At 44.4% G+C, this 16,935-nt stretch overlaps 1 pseudogene; it reads right to left on the bottom strand.

The window, feature by feature from the left end:
* Positions 1 to 16,935, bottom strand: part of LOC115194635 (myotubularin-like) — a 44,792-nt pseudogene that overhangs the window by 12,150 nt on the left and 15,707 nt on the right.

The raw sequence follows: 16,935 nt of genomic DNA, 5'->3' as shown, positions 1-16,935 counted from the left end.
GAAGAGACTGTAAATGTAGGTCCATTATCATTCTACACAGTTTGGATTTGGCTTTAGTCATTAGAATGTCCATTGAGCACCACCCACAAGCCTGATTGAATGGGCTCGCGGGCCAGATGACATGTAAAATAGAAGGTAAATAGTGAGAGTGAGGGTTGGCAGAGGAAATATTGTACAGGGATGGGAAAGACCCAGCTAGCACATTTAGTTAACTGAAAGTTGTGGGAACGTTCATTTTTGGTTTGCCCATTGGACTGGTGTTTTCTTGCATTTTTTATGGAAAGTTCTCTTAATGTTCTGGGAACATTACTTTAAATAGAATCCAGAGGAAACCTGCTGAAAACATTATGCTGTACTGAAGCCACCTAAACAACCAAGGCTCTCACCAAGCTCTAAGAAACATACGGTTCTCAGAACGTTATGTGCTAGCTGGGAATTGGAAAGTGCAATATAAGACAAATGTAGAAAAGACAGGCAGAGAGAAGGTCACACACAGAGAGAGAGAGAGAAACTGACGTTGGTGTCCATGGCACTCTAACAGTTGAAGAGGAAGGTTCCGAAGACAGACAGACAGACAGACAGACAGCTAGCCACAGACATCATTTTTTGTTGATACAGTAAAATATTGGGATATTTTTTTTGACGATATATCATATCGTTTTAACAATATCGCAATATACATTTTTACACTAGTTGACTATACCTGCACCAAAACGCCAATATTTTTCCTTCATAGCTTGTACTCCATGTTCTTTTAAAATAGAGGGCCAGTTTGGTTTCAGAACTTTTATTTCCATGACTGATCATGGCTTGTCCCTCTGCAGCAGACATATGGTGAGCGATATGCTTGGAACATCGAACCACAATTTAAGAAAATTTCTAATAATAAAATAAAATTGCATTAATCGAATCGCAAGACATTTAGAATTGCAATAAATAACATATTGGCACCTAAGCTATCGTGATAATATCGTATCGTGAGAGGGCTGGGAATTTCCAGCCCTAACAGGTCATTACGTGGTGTCCCTTGTAGAGGAAGGTTCCACAAGACAGACAGACAACTTACGTTAGTGTCCCTAGCACTCTCACAGTTGTAGAGGAAGGTTCAAAAGACAGGACAGACAACTTACGTTGGTGTCCCTGGCACGCTCACAGTTGTAGAGGAAGGTTCCAAAGACAGACCAACTTACGTTAGTGTCCCTAGCACGCTCACAGTTGTAGAAGAAGGTTCCAAAGACAGACAGACAACTTACGTTAGTGTCCTAGCACTCTCACAGTTGTAGACGGAAGGTTTCCAAAGCGACCGCTGAACAGGTGGTCCAGGATGGTCACTAGGAGACGCTCGTTAAACTCAAACGCTGTCGGGAACTGGAAGAGAAGAGGGGAGAGAGAGGTTTAAACCCATAGGCTTTTTCTCAGTAAATTCTTCCTCCATTCCTTGCATCTCTCTCCTCACTTCCTTCTCAATATGCATTGGAGAAGAAGGTTCGAGGGGAGGGACCTTGGACCTTTCCTCCAATACAGTTGAAGAAGTCAGAAGATCGAGAAAAGACAAATTAAGACAAAGCGCTACACAGGTGTGTCATGTTCCTACCTGTTTGGTCATCTGCCAGACACAGTCTATGAATTGTACAAAGATAGGAGACCTGTCCTGATCAGCATGGTTCTTATCACCGTGTCCTATCCTCTATAGACACGCAGAGAGAGACACAGAGAGAGAGAAGAGAAAAAGAGTCAAACAGTGCAAACAGATTCATTACCTCTAGTTAGGTTCCTGGTCATTCTAAATTCAAAAAAAGGCACTCGCACATCTGAGCCATCATAGTCGCAGGTGCACACTTTGTTCGAATAACTAGGACAATGTACATTGTAACGCTTGCTTATTTTCCCTCCAATTCAACCCCATTGGCTGTATTGAACGGAGGTGGGGGTGCTAGCAGTATCTACACAGGGGTGCAGGTGGTGACACTCCAAACGCTCTGAGAGAAGGCCTGGAGGCCGATAGTAAAGCTCCGAGGAAGGCCTGGAGGCCGCTAGGTAAGCTCCGAGGAAGGCCTGGAGGCCGATAGGTAAAGCTCCGAGGAAGGCCCTGGAGGCGATAGGTAAAGCTTAATAAAGAGCAGTGATGATAGCAAGAGCAGCGTGCAGGTTTTCTCTTTTCTTTCTCATCTCTCCTGGCATTTACTCGGCTACACAATATTGGTCAGTTTAGTTGCCTTCCCATCACAGGAGGTGGTGGCACCTTCATTTGGGAGGCATGGGCTGTGGTTAAGGATCGAGTGGACTGTTATCAAGTAGTCAGGCCATTCCATTTTACTCCGTTCCAGCTGTTATTATGAGCCGTCCTCCCCTCAGCAGCCTCCACTGCTTCCCACAGATCATTTGGTCCCCAGTTGACAGCACAAATAAAGAAAACCTATGACTGAAAACTCTCTTCATTATCAGAGTTCAAATTCCTCAACACAACAGATTGAGCTAAGCCCTTTTTTCATTCTCATCATAAACTGAGTGAATGCCTTGGAAGAGGGTGGACTTACATTGGCAAACTTGTGTCCGAAGCTGATCCACTCCTTCTCCAGCAGTACCTGGAATCAATCAATCACAAATCAAATGTACTTTATAAAGCTTTTACATTAGCCGCTGTCACAGAGTGGTTTACCTGGAATCCCCTCAGGGTGCGGTAGTGGCTGTCCAGCATCAGCATGGCCAGAGAGGTGAGCTGGGCCGTCGGTCCCACCCATCACTACAGTGGACCACCACAGAGTTACCACCGATATCTTGTCTGCTACTTGGATGGCTCCAGATATGACCAGCTAGAGAGCGACAGAGAGAGATTCACTACAGAGGACCAGCACCAGTCTACCCCCCCACTGATCTGGTTAGCTGGCCGGCTCAGGGAGGTAGAGGGCTGTGGGAAGTGTGTGTCACCCACTACCTTGATGTGTTCTAGCCCGTGTGTAGGACTCCAGACTGGACAGCCAGTGCGACTCCTCTCGTTGGGATAGTACGATGTCTTTTTCGCTTCTTCAGGGGACTCTCTCATCACGTGGATGTTGGTATGTCTAGAAACACCAGCTCAGCGTTCTGATATTGCATCGTCACCCTCGTAACCCCCGCCCGTGCCTGAAGAGAGGGATAGACGTCAGAGTTTGAAGAGTCATCATTCATGGACAAAATGGAGAATCACACGCCCCGTTTGAAAACGCAAAAAAAAAAAAAAAATGTCATTCTTCCCTCTTGACACCATCACTGGCCTGCATGTTATAAGAATTTGTTCTTAACTGACTTGCTAGTTAAATAAAGGTTTAAAACATGTTTTTTAATTAACGTGGTTGGATAATGAAAGTGAGGTTTCACCCATGGAATGCAGTATTTTATTCTATGGGTTTTCACCCCTATACGGCTTTCACAATCCAACACGGTCAGACCAGTGATTACTTCAAGGAGGGAAGGGTTCAAACAGTGTGATTGTAAATGCGTCGGGGTTGTGGTCTCAGCTGTTGGAACACACTGCAGGCCAGGGGAAGCTAGTGGTTAAAAGCCCTCTCATGGTAGGAATTTGGGGATTTTATTATATAGATTGCATTCAATATTAGTAATTTTGATTGCAACACTTCCATTTCACTCTGAGCGAGGGTGCGGTGGGGTGTTGCGTCACACTCCAACACACACACACACACACACACACAGAGTGGTAGTTGCTGTGTCCTCTTAGCTTCTAAACTCTACTCCTCCGTTGCTTACTTTGACACCAGCAGGACAATGTAGGAGACAACTAGCAAGAGCCTCAGTGAACCACAAAACAACACACAGTCATCTCTCCATGGAAGACAAACCAAAGACCTACATCTAAATCAACCCAGAGAAAAAGGGAAAGAAAGTCATGAGTCGCTTAGAAGATTCTCTGGGAAGTACTCTTACAATGGAATCCCAGAAACGTACCTAGAAAAGTCCCCACGTATCTATGAGATCTCTGTCGGATGACCATGAGGTCTACACCGCTTCCCAGCAGAACCCAACGACGCACCCCTCATGAGACCTTATGACTCCTTTTTACACAGACATGACCTTTAGACTTTTAACCTTGACCCCTGACCTTGTTGGCGACGGCGTTGACGCTGGGCCCGTGCGTCGTAGATGGTGAGCTTGCGGTGCCGTTAGCCTCCCGGATCAGGTCCAGGTACGCGCTCGTCATCCTTGTTCCTCTTCCCAGACATCCCCACCAGGGGCCTGGGCGCCAGCGGCAGATAACAGCCTGGTCTCACGGTGGATCCACGACAGCACCTAAAGGTGGGGGGGGGGGGGGACAGAGGGTTTAAGGTAGGTGGGCAGTGGGGGGGTTGGGTCAAAGAGAAAGAACAGAGGGATAAAGAGATCAGAAGGATGAGAAAAGCGATATGGGTACAGGGATGAAAAGGGGGGAAAGGACCTGCAGGAAGAGGGTGAGGAGGCTGGGAATGAGGGGGGAAAAGGACCTCACAGGTATCGCGTCCCTCTGGACCTGAAGGTACACACTTTCCTCAGGTCTTCCCTGTAGCTTTGAATGGAACCACCCAGTCTGGTGGGGTAGGTGTCGCACAGTCATAGTTGGCATTGATGAATGTCACACGCCACTTGTCATGGGTAAGCCATGGTGACGGGGAGACAAACAGCCAATCAGAGAAGAGATGCAGGCTGTGACTCAATCGGAGGCTTATGGTGAGGTACGAGCTACATCACTGGTGACGAGGTTGAAGGTAAATGGTTAAGACAAGAGGATTCTAATATCCCACAATGCTTTGCATAACTGAGGAATAATCCTAACAACAGGATAGCTATGCTAGTTTAACTGCGCTGGTCCCATGAATCGGTTTACTTTTAACAGCTTCGTCGTGGAATGATTAGGTTGTCCTTTACCTGGGTATCTTCAAGCGACCAGTATTTAAGCAGACTAAGTGACCGTGTTAAAAGCTGGGATATTGGATCTATCCCAACACATACAACCTAGAAGAGTGGCAATAACAATGTAATGACACATTTAGTAAGACAATGAGTCCTACCTGCCGTCTGAACTCTTCCATGGGTTTGTACACACTCCAGCCATTCTCTTCAAATTTCTCTTGACTCAGGTACGCAACAGAAGCTACAGAGAGCGAGAGAGAGAATGGGATTGACTTTACCAAGGTTTTATTTGTCACGCAAACATGGGAGAGCTTCGCTAAGTCAACTGCTTTTTGTGAGTGATTGTTTGTTGACTCTTCTCTAATGATGTGCAAAGACTAGGGCTGTCTCGACTAAAAAAAAAATCTTGGTCGACAGAGAGTCGTCTTCTTTCCACCAATCGATTGGTATAAATCTTAAAACAAGTATTTTTCCACATACACACACCCTGTTTGAATAAAATCAACTATATGTAGGCTACAGAGCTTGTCTGATGCTTTAAGCACTGCGGTTAAAATGAAGGCACACAAATGACTAAAGAGGGAGCCAGAGGTCAATATAACCCAACCAGAAGAAACCTGTTCCTTCCCCCCCCTCTACCGCTGGTCTTCACAGATTCTACCTTTAAACTCCTCAAGTTTCCAGTAATAGGCTACACCAGCGGTCGGCAACCTTTTCCATGTGGAGTGCCAAGTTATCCTACCATTTCTACCTGATCTGGTGCCAGTTATGGTTTCATATGCACATTTTCAGTTTCTATTTATAATAAAAAGTCTTCATGTCTCAAAATCAATGTCATGTGGTTAATCAAGATTCTATCTAAATGAAAATGATACAAATCTAAAAGTAATTCTATTGTCAACATGTACAAATAGCCGGACATAAAGCCAACAAATAAAAACATAAAGCCTGCAGGTAGAAAATATCCTGATCAAAATTGTATCAACTTGGTCAGCGGAAGCTTGGTTTAGCAAACTTGCAACATTATATAAAATATTCTGGGCCTCAGTTTCCCCACACCAGTGAGCTCCGGGACAGAGAAGACACAGATGTAGGCTATTTGCCCAAAGGATAAGCAGTAATCAGGTAGGCCTATTATATGACGTTTCACCTACCAGAAACCGAATGTTTTTCCCCTTTCATGCTTTCATGAGTGGTTATGGAAAGGGAGAGAGCAGAACAGATTCTTCAGATAGGCTGCATTGAAGAACTATTCATTCTCAATGGACTGTAAAAACAGACTTTGTGTACTTGCTGTTTGAGGCAAAGAAAACATGACTGAGAAGCGCCACCAGTGATGGTGAGTTACGACAATCAAAAATACTATCAGATCCCCAAATAGGCACATTTCTAAGCCTCCATTTGCACAACAGGCCAGGTTGACTAGTCCTACTTCTAAATGTGTAATCAGGGTGTGTCCTTACTCAACATTGTCTTTGTTTGGAGCATCCTGTCAATGAATAAATTGACAATGGTAAATGGAATGCAATAAACCAAAGCTTTTTGTGTGTAGCCTAAGTTATGTGCTCTGTAAACAACCTTGTCCACTTCGACAGTGACAAGACTGTAATAATAAAAAATATAAATAATAAATAATAATAATAATCAAAAATAATAATAATAAACTGAATGCTGTCAAGAGAAATTCTTCGTAACCAAACAAACATTGTAGATTAGAACTGATGGTAAATGTTACTACTCGTGATACTGGTGTGCCTTCTCTGCGGCCTCCACAATGGATTAGTCCACTCAGACAGGTGTCTCCTGTGCCATCTTTTAAAATATATTTACAACAAAATAAAATTCTTGCCAGCCCTAGCACAAATAAATAACAGGATACCGCAACAGATCAACTCTAATAAAGCACTTCTCTTGTACAATCATAGTTCTTATCCAGTTATTAAAAGGCGGTGATGATATCAGGTGAGAGTAAATAAAAAGCTGTGCACGTACCAGACCGGGGATAGGGGGAAGGCATATTTAAACAGGATATCAAAGATGTCCCTTCTACTGTGGCCCTCCTGCTTCAACGCAAACCTCAGGTTCCTCATGTCCTGTTGGGAAAGACATACATTAACAACCGTTAACATGGACGGACAGACGGACGTTAACACAGACACACAAAATGCTGTCAGTACAAAATAAATACTTGTAAACTTTTTGGATGTTGAAACTTCCTGATCCATGACTGGAATGAACTTTTCTGTACACAATGTTCCAACATCTCAATTTCCTACATTCCTGTTTTTATACATAGTGGTTCAGTCCTAGTCTGGTTGTCAGATCTAATTGGACTGAACCACTATGTACGTATATTCATAGGGGTGGTCAGGACCATGACGCAGTATCTGACCTTGCAGGTGATGTCCAGCCCGTATGAATTTCCCCTCGACTGGAGGCTCCGCCCATCTTCTCCACCCGGCCAATGGCACCCAGCGGAACATCCAGAGTCACCGCCGGGTCCTGTGATATCACAACAGAATACAGATATGTGAGTGGTCCTGCTGGGAGTCCAGTGACATCACAACAGAATACAGATATGTGAGTGGTCCTGCTGGGAGTCCAGTGACATCACAACAGAATACAGATATGTGAGTGGTCCTGCTGGGAGTCCAGTGACATCACAACAGAATACAGATATGTGAGTGGTCCTGCTGGGAGTCCAGTGACATCACAACAGAATAAAGATATGTGAGTGGTCCTGCTGGGAGTCCAGTGACATCACAACAGAATACAGATATGTGAGTGGTCCTGCTGGGAGTCCAGTGACATCACAACAGAATACAGATATGTGAGTGGTCCTGCTGGGAGTCCAGTGACATCACAACAGAATACAGATATGTGAGTGGTCCTGCTGGGAGTCCAGTGACATCACAACAGGTGGAAGATGGGTCCTGCAGTGGTTGAATTGAAATATAAAGACATGGTATTGTGAGGGCACAAACTGATCCAGGCTGTATCACATCAGGCTGTGGTTGGGAGTCCCAGAAGGCGGCGCACAATTGGCCAGTTTCGTCCGGGTTGGCCGTCATTGTAATAATGATTTGTTCTTAACTGACTTGCCTAGTTAAATAAAATATTTTTTAAATTGTGTAATGTGAAGTATACTCTTGAATACATTTTAGGTAGCAAATTTCATCTGCAAGATTAAGCGACTTAACTAGCAAAGCATAGGCTTAAATGGTAGACATGGGCCTAGTAGGATGTGCTTACATCAGTTCAGTTATTTAATTAACCCTTATCTTACCAGGTAAGTTGACTGAGAACACGTTCTCATTTTACAGAAACAACCTGGGGAATAGTTACAGGGGAGAGGAGGGGGATGAATGAGACAATTGTAAGCTGGGGATGATTAGGTGACCGTGATGGTATGAGGACCAGATTGGGCATTTAGCCAGGACACCAGGGTTAACACCCCTACTCTACGATAAGTACCATGGGATCTGTAGTGACCACAGAGAGTCAGGACACCAGTGTATCATCCCATCTGAAAGACAACACCCTACACAGGGCAATGTCTCCAGTCACAGCCCTGGGGCATTGGGTTATTTTTTAGACCAGAGGAAAGAGTGCCTCCTACTGGCCCTCCAACACCACTTCCAGCAGCATCTGGTCTCCCCTCCAGGGACCGACCAGGACCAACCCTGCTTAGCTTCAGAAGCAAGCCAGCAGTGGGATGCAGGGTGGTATGCTGCTGGCTAAGGCACCAGAGTGTGTTAAAATTAGTGAGGTCAGCATATTGTTAACGTGTTGTCTGGTGTTGCATTACAGAGAGCGGAGTCTACATCCCAAATGGCTCCCTATTCACTACTTTTGACCAGAGCCCTATGGACCCTGGTCAGAATTAGCGTACTATATAGGGAATAGGGAGCCATTTAGGACATAGACTGGAATAAAGAGCCTTGCTGCTGCTGCTGCCGTTTCCCTGTAATAACCTCCTCCATCACTGACACACACACAGTCAATAACACCACCTCTCAGCTTGACTGATGATCTGATAAAGCCAACCTTCAGACCTGCATTTCTGCTACATCTAACATTATTTAACTATCCTCTCTCTTCCCTCTCCGTAACAATCCCCCTCTCTTTTTCTCTCCGTAACAATCCCCCCTCTTTTCTCTCCGTCCAATCCCCTTCCCTTTCTCTCGTAACAATCCCCCTCTCCTTTTCTCTCCGTAACCCCCTCTTTCCTCTCGTAACAATCCCCCTCTCTTTCCCTCCGTAACCCCCTCTCTTTTTCTCTCCGTAACAATCCCCCTCTCTTTTTCTCTCCGTAACAATCCCCCTCTTTTCCCTCTCCGTAACAATCCCCTCTCTTTCCCTCTCCGTAACAATCCCCTCTCTTTTCTCTCCGTAACAATCCCCCCTCTCTTTTCTCTCCGTAACAATCCCCCTCTCTTTCCCTCTCCGTAACAATCCCCCTCTCTTTCCCTCTCCGTAACAATCCCCCCTCTCTTTTTCTCTCCGTAACAATCCCCCCTCTCTTTTTCTCTCGTAACAATCCCCCTCTCTTTTCTCTCCGTAACCCCCCTCTCTTTTCTCCGTAACAATCCCCCCTCTCTTTCCCTCTCCGTAACAATCCCCCTCTCTTTTCTCTCCGTAACAATCCCATCTCTTTCCCTCTCCGTAACAATCCCCTCTTTTCTCTCCGTAACAATCCCCCTCTCTTTTCTCTCGTAACAATCCCCCTCTCTTTTCTCTCCGTAACAATCCCCCCCTCTCTTTTCTCTCCGTAACAATCCCCCTCTCTTTTTCTCTCCGTAACAATCCCCTCTCTTTTTCCTCCGTAACAATCCCTCTCTCTTTTCTCCATAACAATCCCCCTCTCTTTTCTCTCCGTAACAATCCCTCCCTCTCTTTTCTCCATAACAATCCCTCTCTCTTTTCTCCATAACAATCCCTCCCTCTCTCTTTCTCCATAAACAATCCCCTCTCTTTTCTCCATAACCAATCCAACCCCCTCTCTTTTTCTCTCCGTAACAATCTCGTTACCCTCTCTTTTCTCCTAACAATCCCTCCCTCTGCCTTTTCTCCATAACCATCCCCCTCTCTTTTCTCCATAACAATCCCTCCCTCTCTTTTCTCCATAACAATCCCTCCCTCTCTTTTTCTCCATAACAATCCCTCCCTCTCTTTTCTCCATAACAATCCCTCTCTTCTCTCCATGCTCACCGCTCACCAACGCCCTCACACCTCTCCAATGAATTGACTGTTCAAACCAACACTTTTAAGCGGTTGCCAGGAGAGAGAGGGACAGATTAAAGAAAGAGATTGAGACAGAGAGAAAAGAGACAGGAATATGGGGTTCCCCTCTTGTTGTTGTGTTGGAGATGAACTTCTTTTGTCTGAAGAGTGGAAGTGAATCTACAAGTGGATTACACCTAGAGCAGGGTTTCCCAAACTCAGTCCTGGGCCCCCTGGTGCATGTTTGATTTGATTATTTGAATCGCTGTTGTAGTGTTAGGGCTAAAAAACTAAATGTGCACCGAGTTTTGGAAATGCTGACCTGGAGTCTAGGGCTGAGTCTATTTTGTTGATTGTTTGGTCGAAAGTCAAGCAGTCGCAAATTGATCTTATTTTATTAAAAAATTGCCACAGGAGACAACCGTCTGATTCGTGCCAGTCTCAGTGGACGAGTCCATTGTGGAAGCCGTAGGAATGGCACAGTCCATCAGTCTAAGACAGGCATCGGCAACTTAAATCACGCATACCGCGAGGGTATTTACCTTTGCATGCCAAGCAATTCAGTATTGCATTTTCCAAAACTATTTCATAGTTTTCCATAAAATGGCTACTGCATTGGACCGGACACCGTTTGTGAGAGTATTCCTTAGGCCTACAGTACGTGTGAAGATAATGTGTCTTGGGTATAAATTTAAAATGTTGAGTTAAGGGGGGTGTGTGGGGGCCTCCTGAGTCACACAGTGGTCTAAGGCTCTGCATCGCAGTTGCCACTAGAGATCCTGGCTAGAGTCGAGGCTGTCGCAGCCGGCCCCGAACGGGAGACCCATGGGGCAGCGCACAATTGTCCCAGCGTCGTCCGGGTTAGGGGAGGGTTTGGCCGGCAGGGATATCCTTGTCCCATTGCGCTCTAGCGACTCCTGTGGCGGGCCCATGCACACTGACACGGTCGCCAGGTGTACGGTGTTTCCTCCAACACATTGGTACGGCTGGCTTCCGGATTAAGTGGGCATTGTGTCAAGAAGCAGTGCGGCTTGGTTGGGTCGAGTTTCAGAGGACGCACGGCTCTCGACCTTTGCTTCTCCCGAGTTCGTACGGGAGATGCAGCGACGCGACAAGACTAACTACCAATTGGATACATTGAAATTAAGGAGAAAAAAAATGGGAAAAAGTTATAAAAACATTTTTTTAAAGGGTGTGTGGCTTAGATGCACAAGGCAGGTCCTTCTCCAGAATGCTCTCCTGTCAATTTGTGCGCATTCATCGTTTCATAACTTGTGTGAAATTGTTTGTCCTTTGATTGTTAGTGTATATCAATTCCCCATATCACCACTAGTACAGCTAACGTTAATTCACATCATTTCTAATCTACAATGTTTGTTTGGTTATGGTCATTTATGTTAATGTATTCAATATTTATTCATAGAGTAGATTACTGTTGCCATTGTCGGAGTTCAACCTATGCAACACTTCTGAGAAACAAGGTTTTGTTCACGTCATTCCATTTTACCAGTTGTCAATTTATTCATTGTCTTTTGTTTGGAGTGCTCATGTCAATGTTGAGTAAGGACGCATACATGATTCTGCATTGAAGTAGGCCTGAAGTAGTCTACCTGGCCTGTGTGCAAAGGTATAAATGTGCACACAAAGAGTTGGGCTTAAAGCATCAGACAAGCTCAGCACATACAGTTGATTAGAGCACATAGGTTGTGCCAGTATTGGGAAAAATACACGGGGGGGGGGGGGGGGGGGGCCCATGTATTTTTCCCAATACTGTCACACCCTGTGTGTGTGTGTGGGGGGGGGGGGAACAGCCATGTTGCTTTATTTAAGACTGTAACCATTATACCCACCAACACACACGTAACACTTGATTAAGCAAGTTGAGGTGGACCGTCTCTCTCCCTCACCTCGCAGGTGGTCCTCAAAACACCGCTTCCTTTCTTTTCATCCCCTATTCCAACAACTGCCAACTCCCATTCAGTACACATATAGTAGGGTGCTATAACAAGCACAATGCAGATCAGTGATGTGTGGGTGTTGCCCATCTGTCATAGATCTTGGTCTACTTCATTAGGACTCCCTCAATAATACAAGACCACCATATACACTGTAATATAGTGTTTTAATGCCACATCCAGCTAGGGCCTATGGATCAAAGAGGTCTTTGACACCAAGGAGCAAGCATGGGTCTACACTTCTGCAGCAGACATGTCATTTAGACTGACTGGGAATTCTGCTGACTTCAATCTGTCTGCCACAGATGTCTAGGAGTAGATCACCCCTCTAGAGTGTGTGTGTGTGTGTGTGTGGGTGTGTGTGTGTGTGTCACTCACTGCGTCTGCACTCTTGAAGTAGAGTCTGTAGTTAGTGATGAAGACTTTGCCTTTGAGAGCTCCACTGAATGGACAGATATAGATGATGTCTTTGTCTGGAGAGTGCGAGAGAGAGAGTGTGAACGAGAGAGCGAGCGAGAGAGAGAGAGCGAGCGAGCGGGACGGGAAATGACTTACACACCCATTTCCACCGTCCACCCCCACACTGAACAAGCCATGTTGACAATGAACCATATTGTAACCAAACATTAACCACAATACAACACTAACAGCAAGACAAAAGCTGCACTCAACCTGTCTGTACCTTCCATAAAACTTCCTATCATTCTCCTACTCTCCCCTCCTGTCTTCTTAATTCTCCAAGCTATAGCTACCAGAAATGACTCCACACACACAGAGAGAGACAGAGAGAGACAGAGGAAGAGAGAGAGAGAGAGGAAGAGAGAGAGAGACTAGTAACAATTCAAGCCGACTTGGTTGGAGAGGTTCTATATTTAGTCTCTCCTGTGACAAAACCAACAGGGTTTCTCTCGCTATATTTACTATACTGACACACCAGAACACAGATCAGATTCACATTTAAAAAACCTATCACAACAGAAGTGAAACCAGGTCATTCTAAGATCTGTTCCCATTAGAAAGGTCCGAGTCTGGAGGAAGGCCATCAGACCGAACGTATAGAAATATTTCTCTGTACCTTACTAATAGAATAGGAAGCCGAGAACAGTCTCCCAAGGTCTGTCAATGTCCAACAGTCTTAGAATAAGTATCCATTGTGGATAGATCATGTACCCCCATGGGTACTAGTGCCCCAAGATGAAAACAACAAAATCACTGGCTTAGAAGAACACACACACACCTATGATTCTCTCCTCTCCGGGCAGCAAGCTGCAGTCTGCCAGTGGTTCCATTTTCAGACTCTCTCTGGACGCCTGCAGAGCAACAGAGGGATATTAATATGACAGAAAAACACACAGACAGAGTCAGGTATGACACGACTGTAGATGTGTACACAATTACTGCTATTGCTTAGCACTTTCCTTTGTAAAAAACACAAAATATTACAAGCACTTGTAATCAAATGTTGGCCCAAAATGTTTTGGGGGGAACTGAGCAACTTTTTAGGTCATGAGTGGAAACTTGAAGCTTGTGAGAATTCTGTGCAACTTCCAGCACGCGTTTACAGTGAAAACCTTACAGTTTTAGACAGTAGCCAATAGAATATTGTGGCTATTGGAGCATAATGTAGGTCTACCAACAAAACCAATGGAGCAAATCCCAGAACATTTTCACATGGAAATAGCTTTTGATGTCTATGATATAGTCTACAGTAGGATATATGTGGTGTTCAGTGCAGAACCTACAGCAGGATATATATGTGGTTTGAGTGCAGGCCTACAGTAGGATATATATGTGGTGTTGAGTGCAGAACCTACAGCAGGATATATGTGGTGTTCAGTGCAGAACCTACAGTAGGATATATGTGGTGTTCAGTGCAGGCCTACAGTAGGATATATGTGGTGTTCAGTGCAGGCCTACAGTACGATATATGTGGTGTTCAGTGCAGGCCTACAGTAGGATATATGTGGTGTTCAGTGCAGGCCTACAGTACGATATATGTGGTGTTCAGTGCAGGCCTACAGTAGGATATATGTGGTGTTCAGTGCAGAACCTACAGTAGGATATATGTGGTGTTCAGTGCAGAACCTACAGTAGGATATATGTGGTGTTCAGTGCAGGCCTACATTGCATGAGACTTCTAAAAAGTTCACACTATGAAGAGCTTGACATTACAACTTTTTTGACATGGGCCAAATAGGGGACTGTAAATTGCATTGTATTTGTCTGTATGTATTTGCACACACTGTATACAGATGTGTCTATTGTGTTATTGACTGTATGTTTGTTTATCCCATGTGTAACTATTGTTTTTTTGTTGAACTGCTTTGCTTTATATTGGCCAGGTCGCAGTTGTAAATGAGAACTTGTTCTGAACTGGCCTACCAGGTTAAATAAAAAAGGTGAAATAAAAATAAATTATGCAAGAAAACATTTGACAAAATACAATGTATTACTACCATACAGAGAATTAGACAATGTAGGCTTCCCCTCTGCCTATTGGCGTATTTACATATTCAAGCCGGTCTCAAAATACAACACTGCCCTGTTAATTAAGGACTAAGCTTTTTACCTGACAGCTGGAAATGTAGCCTCCATGTTTTGTGCTCTTGTAGGAAGCAGTAACTTCCCAGTGCAGACCTATAAACTGGGCTAATAACTCGCCAACTACAAAATAATATCAACAAAATGTACACCTGTGCTCTGAACTGATCTGAAAAGCGCATTCACTCCCAGGTGATTGAAAGACTGCTCGTGGGCTGCTACCCCTTTTGCGCTCTGCCTACAACAAAATCACAGACTCAATCATGCAAAGTTACATTTGTTTTGGTTTGTTGCATTGAAAAGTGGCTGATAATGTTGATTCGATCACATAAAAAAACATTTTTCTATTTATCGTGAACTCGGTGACGTTCAATCACTTGTGTCTCTGCGAGGCATTTGTTCTGCGCGGCAGTCCTGCCTTAGAGGGAACATTGCTTGTAATTACACCATGTCATCTACACAACATTAAGGACACCCGCTCTTCTTATGATCATAGACTGACCAGGTGAATCCAAGTGAAAGCTATGTCACTTATTGATGTCACTTATTGAATCCACTTCAAAAGCAGTATAGATGAATGGAGGTGAGCGGTTAAAAAGAAGGATGTTTAAGCTTTGAGACAATTGGAGACACGGATTGTGTATGTGTTAAGTGCATTTGAACGGGGTATGGTAGTAGGTGCCAGGCGCACCGGTTTGGGTCAAGAACTGCAAAGCTGCTGGGATTATAACGCTCAACAGTTTCCCGTGTGTATCAAGAATGGTCCACCACCCAAAGGACATCCAGCCAACTTGACACAACTGTGGGAAGCATTGGAGTCATAGCAACATGTCCTTAGTGGTTTTGTACACTCAGTGTATTTCTCTGGAGTTAATGAGGGGTGTCAGAGACACTAGTAGAACTGGTCTGTTCACTACAACAGCTACAGAGACGTAGCCTATATATTTAGCACCAGTCAAAAGGTTTAGAACAACTACTCATTCAAGGGTTATTCATTTATTTTTACTATTTGCTACATTGTGGAATTATAGTGAAGACATCAACACATATGGAATGATGTAGTAACAAAAAAAAAGAAAAAGTGTTAAATCAAAATGTATTTTATATTTGAGATTCTTCAAAATAGACACCCTTTGCCTTGATGACAGCTTTGCAGACTCCTGGCATTCTCTCAACCAGCTTCATGAGGTAGTCACCTGGAATGCATTTCAATTAACAGGTGTGTCTTGTTAAAAGTTAATTTGTGGACTTTTTTTCCCTTCTTAATGCATTTCAGCCAATCACTTGTGACAAGGAAGGGTTGGTATACAGAAGATGGTATTTTACCAAATAGGGCTAAATCCATATTATGGCAAAACAGCTCAAATAAGCAAAGAAAAACGACAGTCCATAATTACTTTAAGACATGAAAGTCAGTTAATCCGGAAAAATTCAAGAACTTTGAACGTTTATTCAAGTGCAGGCACAAATACCATCAAGCACTATGATGAAACTGGCTCTCATGAGGACAGCCACAGGAAAGGAAGACCCAGAATTCTCTGCTGCAGAGGATAAGTTTATTAGAATTAACTGCACCTCAGATTGCAGCCCAAATAAATGCTACAGAGTTCAAGTAACAGACACATTTCAACATCAACTGTTCAGAGGAGACTGCGTTAAAATCAGGCCTTCATGGTCGAATTGCTGCAAGAAACCACTACTAAAGGACACCAATAGTAAGAAGAGACTTGCTTGGGCCAAGAAATGAGCAATAGACCGTTGGAAATCTGATCTTTGGTCTGAGAGTCCAAATTTGAGATTTCTGGTTCCAACCGCCGTGTCTTTGTGAGACGCCGAGTAGGTGAACGGATGATCTCCGAATGTGTGGTTTCCACCGTGAAGCATGGAGGAGGTGTGATGGTGTGGGGGTGCTTTGCTGGTGACACTGATTTATTTAGAATTTAAAAAGGCACAATTAACCAGCATGGCTACCACAGCATTCTGCAGCGATACGCCTGTTTACGCTTATAGTGAGACTATCATTTGTTTTTCAACAGGACAATGACCCAACACACCCCCATGCTGTGTAAGGGCTATTTGACCAAGAAGGAGAGTGATGGAATGCTGCAACAGATCACCCAACCTCAACCCAATTAAGATGGTTTGGGATGAGTTGGACCGCAGAGTGAAGGAAAAGCAGCCAACAAGTGCTCAGCATATGTGGGAACTCCTTCAAGACTGTTGGAAAAGCATTCCAGGTGAAGCTGGTTGAGAGAATGCCAAGAGTGTACAAAGGCTTGTCTGTGTTTCACCAAAACCCTCTCCCCTTCAGCGCAATGGAGTGCACAGGTATTAC

Source organism: Salmo trutta, chromosome 5 (assembly GCF_901001165.1).
Source record: "Salmo trutta chromosome 5, fSalTru1.1, whole genome shotgun sequence".
Lineage (NCBI taxonomy): Eukaryota > Metazoa > Chordata > Actinopteri > Salmoniformes > Salmonidae > Salmo > Salmo trutta.
This window is presented reverse-complemented; position numbering and strand designations above follow the sequence as displayed.